The sequence below is a fragment of the Triticum aestivum genome, chromosome 3B, assembly GCF_018294505.1.
Source record: "Triticum aestivum cultivar Chinese Spring chromosome 3B, IWGSC CS RefSeq v2.1, whole genome shotgun sequence".
NCBI classification, from domain to species: Eukaryota; Viridiplantae; Streptophyta; class Magnoliopsida; order Poales; family Poaceae; genus Triticum; species Triticum aestivum.
This window is the reverse complement of record NC_057801.1, coordinates 17,952,518-17,965,011: the sequence shown is the minus strand read 5'-3', so window position 1 is coordinate 17,965,011 and position 12,494 is coordinate 17,952,518. Positions and strand designations below refer to the sequence as shown.

The following is a 12,494-nucleotide window of genomic DNA, read 5'->3' as shown; positions in this document are numbered from 1 at the left end:
AATTTGTGAGGTTTCATTTTTCTTTAAAAAAATCATATGTTCTCTCAAAAAAAAATGGGCTGGCCCTAGTGGTTAGCTGAACACACGTAGGTAGAGCAGGTAGCGAGTTCTTTATATGGGTACAATATGCGAAGTATTGGATAGTGTTGTTTTCGTATCCTACAACACACAGTGGCCTTTGGCGCGGTGGTTGTTGTGCGGGGAGAAGCAAGTTTAACAAAACCATGCGGGTTCGAATCCTAGCTCTAGCGTATATTTTCCATGGTTAATTTTCCTTTTCACTTCTACTTTTAGAAGTAGCTGCTGGGCCGGCCCGTTAGGCTGCGCGCGCGAGCGCCAAAAGGGCTAACCGACGCTTAATGTGCCGAGTAGGAGCTCCCTGCGTCAAATACGTGCTCGCGTGATTCCCTGAATTAGTACCACCTCGCTTATATATTTTAAATTCAAACTGAAAGCGTAAATTTATAGAAAGAAAGCGTATTGTGACGGTGAACCCGGAGACCCAATCCGTGCTTTATTATTAGGGAGAGATAGCAAAAGTACCCATGCGTTGCAACGGGGATATATATAAGCTTGGGGGAGTTGGATACCCAGTTAGCAGTTACTTCTATGCAACCCAGTTTGATGTTACCAAAAGGATCAAAGTAATTCAAGACATGTGAACTAAACCAAGAGGCGGCAGGGAAGAACATGTATGTGCGTACCTGAGGATGATCGTCAAGATTAGGTCGGACGAAGGGTGTCCTCACACAATACATGTTTGGTGAGACACCGGCATCCTCATACATCTCTCTTGTTTAAGTTTTCTCTCCTTGTTTGTTGGTTTCTTTGCTAAAACAATATGACAGCAAGTCATCAGGCAGAAATAAAATCACCATTGGTATTAATAAAGAGATTTCGAGAAAGTAAAAATACGTCAAATAGGAGAAGCTTACATGCCATCTTGAAATTCCTAGAAACCGAGTGACATCCGATGCATGACCAACATACACCGGAAAGAATACAAACCTGCATGTTCTGTACACTCTCCTGAGTTGAATCCTGAATTAAGTATGACAATGGGACAACTCAAGATATATCAACCCTCAAATCCATTACCCTGATCTGACGGCAGCGACGGTCGTAGGCGGTGGGAGTCAACCTAGTAGAGGATGTGTGCAGCGTTGGAGCAGGCAGAGGATGCGCGGCTCCTCGAGGAGGACCCGTTCCGGACGTGGGGATGTGGATCCAGGCGGCGGAGATCCTCCAGCGGTGGAGCTTGGCAGGGGTGGGGTGGCGGCGCTGGGAGGTGCAGCCGACGAGGAAGGCGAGGGGCAGCCGGATCAGCAGGTGCTGGTGACGAACGATGGCCGGGTCGGGCGCTCGGGGACCAAGATGGGAGGCGGGTAGGCGGTGGCGGCGCGGGCCGGGAAGGAGGCGGCGGCGGCGGCGGGCGGGTTGAGGTCGGCGGCGGAGGCAAGTGGTGTGGCGGCCGGGGGATTTGGCTCGGCCTGGGCACAGGCAGGGTTGAGCCGAGGAGGCAGATGCGTGCACGTATATTTTCCAGCGAATCGTTTTTCCGTGACTGATTAGTGATGGAGTGCGGGTTGAATACCAAAAGGCACAGGGACCTTTGTGTAAAAACGCCGCGACGGTGAACCCGAAAACCCAATCCGTGCTTTATTATTAGGGAGGGATTTATGATCAAAATGTGGCACAAAATACAATGAGGAATATTCTTCATTAAATACAATGGTTCATATTTTGAAAGCAAAGAGAAGGAAAGCTTCATTAAATAAATATTGGAGTATTCTTCGAAGTAGTACGAGACAAAACAAGGGGCACCCCACCCCCACAGGTGCCCACCATTTTCTAAACAAAGAGATCTTCTGTGTCTCCTCGTGTGCATTCCCGTGATCACGTCCGTCAGGTAGGCTAACGGTGGCAGCAGACGGCGTCTAAAGAGAGACGAGTTGTCGTTTTTCCCATCGCCCGTGCGTAGGTGCAGGAAAGCCCCATTCTTTTCCTTGTCCCAGCCCCTGCAAGGCTGCAACAGCAGATGTGCTTTCCCATTTGCCCAGCAGCCAGTATAGTTCATGGCAGGAGTTGCCGTTTCGTTTCTTGGATTTGCCCTCTCCCATGGCTACGACTAGGTAAAAGCGTCTCAAATACCACTTGCATGAAATATGATGATTTAGTTTCAAACTTACAAAATACAACTTCACCATACCTCAACCTACACTGATTTAGTCCCCAGCCTATCACAGCTCAACAAGTGGCAGCCAAGTGGCTTGACCGGTCTTTGATCCACACTTTTGCAGGAAACAGTCTGCCATCTTCTCTAATTAGCCCGCAGTACTGGATGTTAAGGTGCACTGACTGATCTATGAATGAACTTGAAAAGAAATTTTGCTTCAGGGCAGGGCAGGCGTTCGTACTACTAAGCTGAAGCGGCAATGCTACACATACAGGTTTTTACAGGAGTTTACAGGATTGATTTGATGTGGCAGTTTTTTATTGGGTGTAAGGGGAGGACGCAGGCCCACCCCCATGAAAATCAGGGGAGGATGGTTATTATGTTTGGAAGGAGCCTGTAAACTCCTGTAAAGCCCTGTACGTGTAGCATTTTTGAAGCTAAAGCCTAAAGGAACAAAAGTAAGTTACGTACTTGATTGTAACATAAGAAACAAAAAAACAACGAAGGACTGATGACTAGCTGCTGCTAATTAGACACAAGCAGCATTTTACAGCTGTTGTGCTACGTGTTACTACTGTCCAGCAGTCCTTTCACAGGATTGGCGAGCTGCTCGGGTTCCTCTCCCACGGCTTGGCCTGAGCGCCCCCGTCCAGAGCCGAACGTCTCCGCCGCGCCGTTGCCGGTCCGGGCCATGCCGACCACGCCGCCCATAGGCTGCATGAACACGGGAGGCCCCTGCTCGTCGTTGCGCCGGTGGGGCTCATCCCGAGCCCCGGGAAGTCCAGCGTGGCCGGCTTGGCGCTGAACAGTGATGACTGGCCCATCATGAGCTCCGGCAACTCCATCGGACCGTCAGTAGAGTCGTATGGTAACCCGAGGCCCAGCCCGGCCGACATCATCGGAGCTGGCTCGGGCTCCAACCGCGGCGGCCATTGCTGCAGCGACCCCTCCGGGAACTGCATTTGCATGGGCTCCTGATGGTGGTGCTGCTGCTGTTGATGCTGACCTGACGACATCGACGCCGGCGACGACGACGAGATGTCCAGGCCCAGCCCACGCAGGAACGAGGAGCTCGACGAAGCAGCACCGTGGCGGATATGTGCGCCGACGGGGACGGGGACGGCGGCAGGAGCTGCTGCTGCCGGTCAGCCGCGGGGGCCGAGAACTGGGCAGACGCGGCATCGGTCGCGAGGCACAGCGACGGGGCTTGGCGGCCAGTGCGCGCTCCGGGTACTGCGGCGCCTGGGCCACGGAAGACAGCGCGAACATGCTGCCGAGGAGGCTCTGCGACGTGGTCGAGACGCTGCTGGTGCTGGCACTGACATTGGCGCTGTTGACCGAGGGCGGGGACGGCATCAGCGGCGCCGGCGGCGTGTACTGGAGGACGGGCTCAGACACGGCGCACTAGCCGCTCGGCTTGTACGTACTCTCAAGACATGTCATTGCTTGTACGCGGGTCACGGCGAGTACACATGGCGCACACTCCCCTTGCTCTGCCACACCGTGCCCCTGGGCCAAGTTGGCTCTACACTAGCCTAAAAGAAAAGCTGCCCGCTTGCACTGCTCACTTCCCGGCAACCAACCGGGGCGCGCCACCTTCCGGGCATCCCCCCCCCCCCCCCCCCCCCCCCCCTGCCACAGCGCAGATCGGCCGCACGTCCGACGATGAGGTGACTGCACCAAGTCACGTACCGGCGCGGCACAACACCAGGCGGTTTTCCCCTCCGCGGTTCCTGTCTGTCCATGGACGGCAGCGGCAACGAAACTTCCAGGCAAAGCGCGCTGAACTTCACATGCCACCCACTGGTCACTGCCATTCCCGTTCACGGGCGCCGCGTCGATGGGTCCAAACGAGGCGATCCGGTGAGAGCGACGCCGCTGGTCATTGCGGCTGGCCACGTCACTCGTCAGCTACCGGAGTAGATAGAGAGCGAATATTCATGGCGTCCGCATGGTGGTGGCCTTGCCCAGGACCAGAAGGGAGGGAGAGGAGACTACGACCGGTCGGAGCGTGACGTGTCTCGTCCTTTCATTCCTCGGTTCAAAGTCTCGGGCTTTTCTCCGGTCTTCAGTCAAACCAAGCTCCAGATTTTTTTACATTTCCCGTCCCCGCCATAAACAGTGCTAGGGTCCGCTGGCCCTATAAAGCCCTTCTCCTCCTCCTCCCGCTGTCACCACCAAGGGAACTCATCATCATCACACTCCCGGAATCGCACCCTATGCTGACAGCCAGGGCCGTCGGCATAGCCCTGACTAGCCGTCAGGACAGGCCTATGCCGACGGCCCCCGTCAGCGTAGGGCCGTCGGCAACATATCCGTCGATGTAGCCAGGATGACCGTCGACATAGAAAGGCCGTCGGCATAGACCCTATCCCGACGGTGGCCGTACATCTATGCTGACGGCCCTGACCGTCGGCAACGTTACCGCCTAACGGCGGCCGCCGTCAAGTGATGTCCAGTACCTGCTTGCCACGTGGCAGGTCTATGCCGACGGCCCAGCCGTCGGCTTAGTTTGGGGTCACCCCTGAGGCAGGTCTATGCCGATGGCCAGATCCAAACTAAGTCGATGGCCAGGTTGTCGGCATAGCCCTGCCATGGGATAGCCACTGGGAGCTCCTGGGGCAGGTCTAACTCTATGCCGTCGGCATAGTTCCAAACTAAGGAGCAGCATCACACAACAAATTTATCATCACACATCATAAGAAGCATCGCAAAGTATGAACATATAAGTATCATCACCACCAAGACCGCCACAATGTGACCCAAAGGCTTAAGCGCCAGGACGTCGAGCACCGCGGAGGTCGTCACCGCCAAGGCCGCCGAAGCCCAGGTCGTCACTGCTAGCGGCAACGGTACCGCCAAGACCGCCTCCACCTCCGCCTCCGCCTCCGTGGATCGGAGTGGTCGGGCTCCGTGACTCTGGAGTGCTGCGAAGACCACCGCCAACGGTTGATCCACCGGTTCCCTGGATGTTGAAAAGACATATTAACGGGATATATGACTGTGTTGAAAGGCATGATATGCTTTGAGTGAATAGATCGGGGATGAACTAACCGGCGAGGGGCTAGCGTTCTGTGCCACAAACTCCTCAAAGGTCAGCAACGTTGGTTGTGCTGGAGGACCCTCTGCTGATGGCCATTGAGGACACCTGTCGGCCGCCATTTCCTGAAAAGCGTGTTGTATCTGGTGATCCCTCTGCTGATGGTATGCATGAAGGCGGTCGTGCCACTACATGGTCTCCTGGCGTGTGTACTCCATGTAGGCCTACAGTATGACATGATGGAACTCATAAAACTATTAAATGCGGAAAATAAAGTGAGCAATGAAGATAAGAGGGAAAATACTTACAGTTTGCCGCTCCTGAAAGAGGGACTGTGACGGTGCACTACTCATGGGCGTGCTCATGCGCTGCTCAGGCTCGGATCGATCCGACAGAGCTGTGTGTAGGCGATAGTAGGAGTGATTACAGCATCGAGAACCGCCTCCCGACCGTGCTCCTTCGGCCCCATGCCCACCACCACCCTTTCGTCCAGATCCGCCGCAATGGGGTCAGGTGTGTCAGGATGTAACCTCAGATACCCATCGGAGTAGGCGTTCTTCCTATGCGCGGTCTTCTTGCCGTAGTACTTGGGCTTGCCAGGCTTGGGGTCCTTCCGCGTATGGGCGATCTCCCACGCCTGCATGTGTGAGAGCAGCCGCTTCAGTTTCTCATCCTGCACCACCAAATAGAGGTTAGTCATACATAAAAAGTGATGGTAAATAGAAGAAGAAGAATGTTTAATGGGGTTAGTCATACATTAACTGCCTTGTGGAGATAGTGGTTTCGGTTTCCCTGAGCATGTACTCCCTCCTTCCCTTGGTTAGCCTTATTTTTGACTCTCATAGCCGCCTAGGCTCCAGCCTCATCACACCAAAGATCCACCAATGCCGCCCAGGACTCGTCTTTTCCATAACACCAATTTGGACACACCTACATAATGAAAGCATAATGGCATGTCAACACGAAACAGTGAAATGTACCACAAGGTAATGAAAGCATAATGAAAGCAAAATGAAAAATCTTTTATACTTACCTTCAAGAACTTGTCCCTCTCCAAGGTAATGCCCATCCTCCGCGCTTCTTCCTTGGTCATCTTCACAACAAGATAGGCGTGATAGTATGTCGAGATGGCCACATAGCGCACCTCGTACTGCATCTGGCGGGCCTTCTTCTTGCATTGGCGCATCACGATCTGGTCCGCTCTGGCCCTGTGCTCCGGAAGAACTCGATAGAATTTCTACGATCATGCATGAAACAAGAATGGAAGAAGCCGTGAGTTAAATCATTCATGAAATTAGAATGGACTTGTGCTTCTGAAGAGAACTCACCCTGAAAGTGGTGATCACGGCCTTGGCATGGGTCCCATGATCCGCGTGGAGGGCTGCTTCCGAGTGCTCCCAACTCGTGGCCAAGACCCGATGGTCCGAGTGCCTGACTGGATCCGGACAGTACAACCCCGGCCAGTGTAACTTCAACAAGACGGTGATGAGACCGTTGGGAATACGGACCCCTTTAGAATATATCCAGTTGCTGCAAAAGAATGAACAATTAGCATTTGACAAGCAAAATAAATAACAACTGGAATGAGCATGTGACAAGCAAAATAATGAAATTATTATAAAGTGGCACTTACTCTTTCCCCGTGGGCTCATTGAGCCACTTCTCCTCCTCAGTAGCAGGAACCTGCTTTGGTAGCTTTGCGTTACCACGCAGCCACCCCTTGTTGTCAACCCCCTTCCCACCACTACCATCATCCCCGCCACCACCCTCCTCCTCGCCTGCCTCCCCCTCCCCAACCTCCTCCTCATCCTCCTCCTCCTCGTCCTCCTCCTCCATCTCCTCCTCGGCCCCATCCCGAACCTCCTCCTCCTCCTCGCCTGCCTTGTCGTCCTCCTCCTCCTCGCCAGAGGGTACCTCACTAAAGGAGGGTACCTCACTAGAGGAGGGCCTCGAAGACAACACCCCTAAGTCGGTGAGGGTGCGCTCTTTCTGGCTGCGACCCCATGTAGTGGCTCTCCCCCACCACCTCGCCCTCTAGGGGCTCTCCCCCCGCCCCCTCCTCCTCTAGGGGCACCTCTCCCTCGACCTCCCTGTGAGGAGTCATCATCAAGTAGCCCGGGGGGGGGGGGAGGATTACGTGCTCGACCACTCCGACTAGGCAGGCCGATGACCTTGCATAGGAAACCCACGCCGTCGGCCTTCCCCTTGCCCATGTTCCGCGAACCTGCATTGAAAAGAGAATAAGCAATTAGTAAATTAATGAAATGAAGGAAAAGGCATGATAATAAACACATTAATAAAAAATGCATAAAAGGCATATTCCTAAACTATAGAAAAAAAAGACTTGAAACGTACATCTGCTAGAAACCATATGAATCATCATTCTTGTAACCTCTTTCTCGGTCCGTCTCATCATCACTATCAATCATATCATCTTCGTTGTCTCACGGAGGTGGATGCTCTTCCTCGTCGTCAGCGTCTTCGTTTAACTTTTCTAGCATAAGTATGTAATTTTCATTGACAATGGTCTCACCATCATTTTGTGCATCATCATTGTTTGGATCCACATCATCATCACCCAATGGTCTAGCGTCATCGTTTCTAACCACATCATCATCATCAGGTTGCTCTTGATAGAACACTCCCTCGTATGTCATGGGGTTAATGTTGTAGTAATCGTCTTCATTTGGGTTTGGTAGCTTACCATGTGGCGACACCTTGAACACAACTTCCCAATCCTTTAGGTACTCTTTCTGGCATGGGTAAGGCAGATAATATACTTGTGTAGCTTGGGTAGCCGCAATGAAGAGATCGGCTCTGGCATAGATGGTCGATGGTTTAACTTCGACCAAACCAATGGAAGGCGTATGTTTTACCCCCTCCCGCGGATCGAACCATCGACATTTGAACACAGGCAGACGTAGGGTCTCGCGCCCCTGGTGGAATTTAATCTCCTATATATTTTGTACCCTTCCGTAGTAGTCTACTGAATTTTGACCGGGGGTGTACACTCCAGTATTTATAGTTTTGGGATCAGGCCGGCTGTTCTGGTGCTCCTCTGTATGGAAGCGATACCCATTCACATCATACTTTTTACATGTCATGACGGCATGGTCAAAACCCATGGAAACCCATCTCAATTCATCATCCATAGATATGTTCGAATCTTTTCCCTACAAGTGTAATTGAAATTGTTGCGTGCATTAGTTAACTAATAAATGTTGAACTAGGTATTTAATAGGGGAGTGTGGAAAATTACTTTCTCCATGAACCAAGCAACAAATTTTTTATGTCCAGGGTTTCCATGACAGAGAAGAGTAAGTGCCTTCGCCTCAGTAGGGTGATTCATTCCTGTCCATTCCTCTTGAACGAAATCACTAAAAAAGAAAAATGGTGTTAGACCGGGACTAAGTGAACATAGAACATGATGATGTGGAAGACATAAAGGAATGGTGTAGTGGTATTACCTCATCCATACTTCCTAAACTTCCTTGATGTTGTGCAAGATATAGAACATGAGGTCCTCCCACTCTTGTCGTGGCACGTTATAAGGTTTCGAGGCCCCAACCCTCCCACCTTGCGCGTTGAATCGATGGAGCCTGGTTTGATACTTCAGCTCTTCTATATTGTATCGAGGCACCTTGTTATGCAGATGGCGAACGTGGTCTGGATAGTATGATGTCCTGAGGTCTGACACCTCCTCTAGGATAACTGCCTCAGCTATGGAAGCTTCAATCTTAGCTTTGTTTCCACATTTCTGTCGAAGATGCTTTTTCTGTCTCTCAGGGCCGTATTGCCAGCGATTCTGCACAGGCCCCCCAACAATACCTCGTTCGCGAGGTGCAGAATGAGATATGTCATCGGAGTAAAGAAGCCTGTCGAAAAGATCTTCTCTAGCTTGACTATCAACTTCGGTGCCGTCTTATGCAATTTTTCAATCATGTCTTTACTTACTTCTTTAGCACAGAGCGTGCGGAAGAAATGGCTTAGCTCGGCAAGCACTCGCCAGACATGCTCGAGGACATAGCCTCGAACCATCACCGGCATTATCCGCTCAATCCATACATGGTAGTCATGATTCTTCAGGCCGGTCACTTTGCCCGTTGAAAGATTGACTCCCTTACTTATATTCGATGCATAACCATCGGTGAACTTCAAAATGTGTTTCACCCAGATAAGTACTTCCTTTTTTCTAGCGGTTTAAGGACAAAGTCAGCATCTGGCTTGAACCAGTTTTTTCGACCGCCTGTGGGAGGCTTCATGTTCAGACGTGGTCTATCACAAATTCTGTGTTGATCGACTCTAGCTTTAACGTTATCCTTTGTCTTATCAGGAATGTTGAGGATCGTGTGTAAAAGGGACTCTACCACATTCTTTTCGGTGTGCATCACATCGATATTGTAAGGAAGTTTGAGGTCCTTGAAATAGGGAAGCTGCGAGAAGGGGGTAATGTGAGTCCAGTTGTGCGTCTCACCATATCCCTCGAAGCCTTTGGCTTTGGCTTTGCCTTTGCCTTTGACTTTAGGCTGGAGAGCTTTTAGCTGAGCAAGAACATCTGCCCCCGAAAATGTTGGAATCTCGGTTACTTCATGAACAACCCGACCTTTCGTGAAGTTCTTCTTGTCTTCCCTGTCTGGATGGTCTAGAGGGAGGAACTATTAATGCAGGTCAAAGGCTACATACTTGCCACCCTTACTCAGCCAAATCATTCGTAGAGACTGCATGCACACTGGGCATGGCATCTTCCCACTTGTACACCATCCGCAGAATAGAGCATAGCCGAGAAAGTCATGCATGCAATAGTGCAACCAAACTTTCATCAAGAAATTTCTCTGCAGATCCCGGTCGTATGTCAACCTCGAAAAGTACCAAGAATGGTGCAAAGCATCCACCAGTGGCTGCATAAACACACCCAATTGCTTCCCCGGTTAATCAGGCCCCGGAATGATGAGCGACAAGAACATGGTCCTGCGTTGCATTAGGGCACCGCGAGGAAGATTGAGCGGAATTACAAACACGGGCCAGCAGCTGTATGGATTGGACGACATACCATATGGATTCAACCCATCACCTGATATGGCTATTCTGACATTCCCAGCCTCGGCTGCTTCCTTGGGGTATTCTTCATCGAGCGACTTCCATGCTTCCCCTTCCGATGGATGTATGATTTTTTTTGGATTGTACCTTATATCTTCCTTGTGCCACTTCATCATTTTGGCAGACTCCTTCGTGATGAAAAGGCGCTGCAATCTTTTTATAAAATCAAGATACCGAAGAACCTTAACGGGGATGGTTAGCTGCTTTTTCTCACCATCCTCACCGGCCACCTCAATGTACCAAGACGAACCGCACTGCCTACAGTACTTGCCATCCGCATACTCGTGCCTAAACAAAAGGCAATTCTTCGGGCAAACATCTATTTTCTCATAATCCATAGAGAGTGCCTTCATGATTTTCTTTGTATCGTACATGCTTTTCGGCAGTTCATGACCCTCAGGGAGGCTGTTAGCCCATACTCCCAGGAATGCTTCGAAGCATTTCTGGCTACAGCCGTACTCAGCCTTGACTGCAATCAGTTGTGAGATGGCATCCAGCTGAGATATTTTCGCACCCGCATAAAGAGGTTTCTTCGACGAGGCCAAGACCTCCAAGAAGGCCTTTGCGGTTGCCTCCGGCTCCTCCGGTTCATTCTCTAAAGGTGTCGCATTTGTCGTTTATGCAACAATGACATCATCTAGCATGTCCCTGACCCCGTCGTCCTCATATCCATCGATGTGTTGTCGCATCACCTCCTCTCTACCACGGTCCTGCTCGGCTATGTTTATTGATACGTCTCCAACGTATCTATAATTTTTGATTGTTCCATGCTATTATATTACGTGTTTTGGATGTTTATGGGCTTTATTTTACATATTTATATCATTTTTGGGACTAACCTACTAACCGGAGGCCCAACACGTATTGCTGTTTTTTTTGCCTATTTCAGTGTTTCGAAGAAAAGGAATATCAAACGGAGTTCAAACGGAATGAAACCTTTGGGAGCGTGATTTTTGGAACGAACGTGATCTAGAGGACTTGGAGTGCAAGTCAAGAAGCAGCCGGAGCCTCCACGAGATAGGAGGGCGCCCCCCTATAGGGCGCGCCCCCTGTCTCGTGGGCCCCTCGGGCGTCCACTGACGTACTTCTTCCTCCCATATAAACCTACGTACCCCGAAAACATCCAGGAGCCACCTGAAACACAATTTCCATCACCGTAACCTTCTGTATCCGTGAGATCCCATCTTGGAGCCGTCGCCGGCGTTCTGCCGGAGGGGGGATCCACCACGGAGGGCTTGTACATCAACATCCTTGCCCCTCCAATGAGTTGTGAGTAGTTTACCACAGACCTACCGGTCCATAGTTATTAGCTAGATGGCTTCTTCTCCCTTTTTGGATCTTAATACAATGTTCTCCCCCTCTCTTGTGGAGATCTATCTGATGTAATCTCTTTTTGCGGTGTGTTTGTTGAGATCCGATGAATTGTGGGTTTATGATCAGATTTATCTATGGATAATAATTGAATCTTCTCTGAATTCTTTTATATGATTGAGTTATCTTTGCAAGTCTCTTCGAATTATCGGTTTGGTTTGGCCTACTAGATTGATCTTTCTTGCCATGGGAGAAGTGCTTAGCTTTGGGTTCAATCTTGCGGTGTTCTTACCCAGTGACAGAAAGGGTTGCAAGACACGTATTGTATTGTTGCCATCTAGGATAAAAAGATGGGGTTTATATCATATTGCTTGAGTTTATCCCTCTACATCATGTCATCTTGCTTAATGCGTTACTCTGTTCTTATGAACTTAATACTCTAGATGCATGCTGGATAGCGGTCGATGTGTGGAGTAATAGTAGTAGATGCAGGCAGGAGTCGGTCTACTTGTTATGGACGTGATGCCTATATACATGATCATGCCTAGATAACGTCATAATTATTCGCTTTTCTATCAATTGCTGGACAGTAGTTTGTTCACCCACCGTAATACTTATGCTCTCGAGAGAAGCCTCTAGTGAAACCTATGGCCCCCGGGTCTATCTTTTATCATATTTGCTTCCAATTTACTTTTATTTGCATCTTTATTTTCTGCATCTATATTATAAAATACCAGAAATATATTTATCTTATCATACTATCTCTATCAGATCTCACTTTCGCAAGTGGCCGTGAAGGGATTGACAACCCCTTTGTCGCGTTGGTTGCGAGTTCTTTGTTTGTTTGTGTAGGTTCGTGGGACTTGTTGA

The 12,494-nt window shown here is 50.3% G+C and overlaps 1 pseudogene; it reads right to left on the bottom strand.

Moving 5' to 3' along the window:
- Positions 1–2,766: 2,766 nt before the first annotated feature.
- LOC123067161 (zinc finger protein ENHYDROUS-like) lies at positions 2,767–3,532 on the bottom strand (annotated as a pseudogene).
- Positions 3,533–12,494: the final 8,962 nt, after the last annotated feature.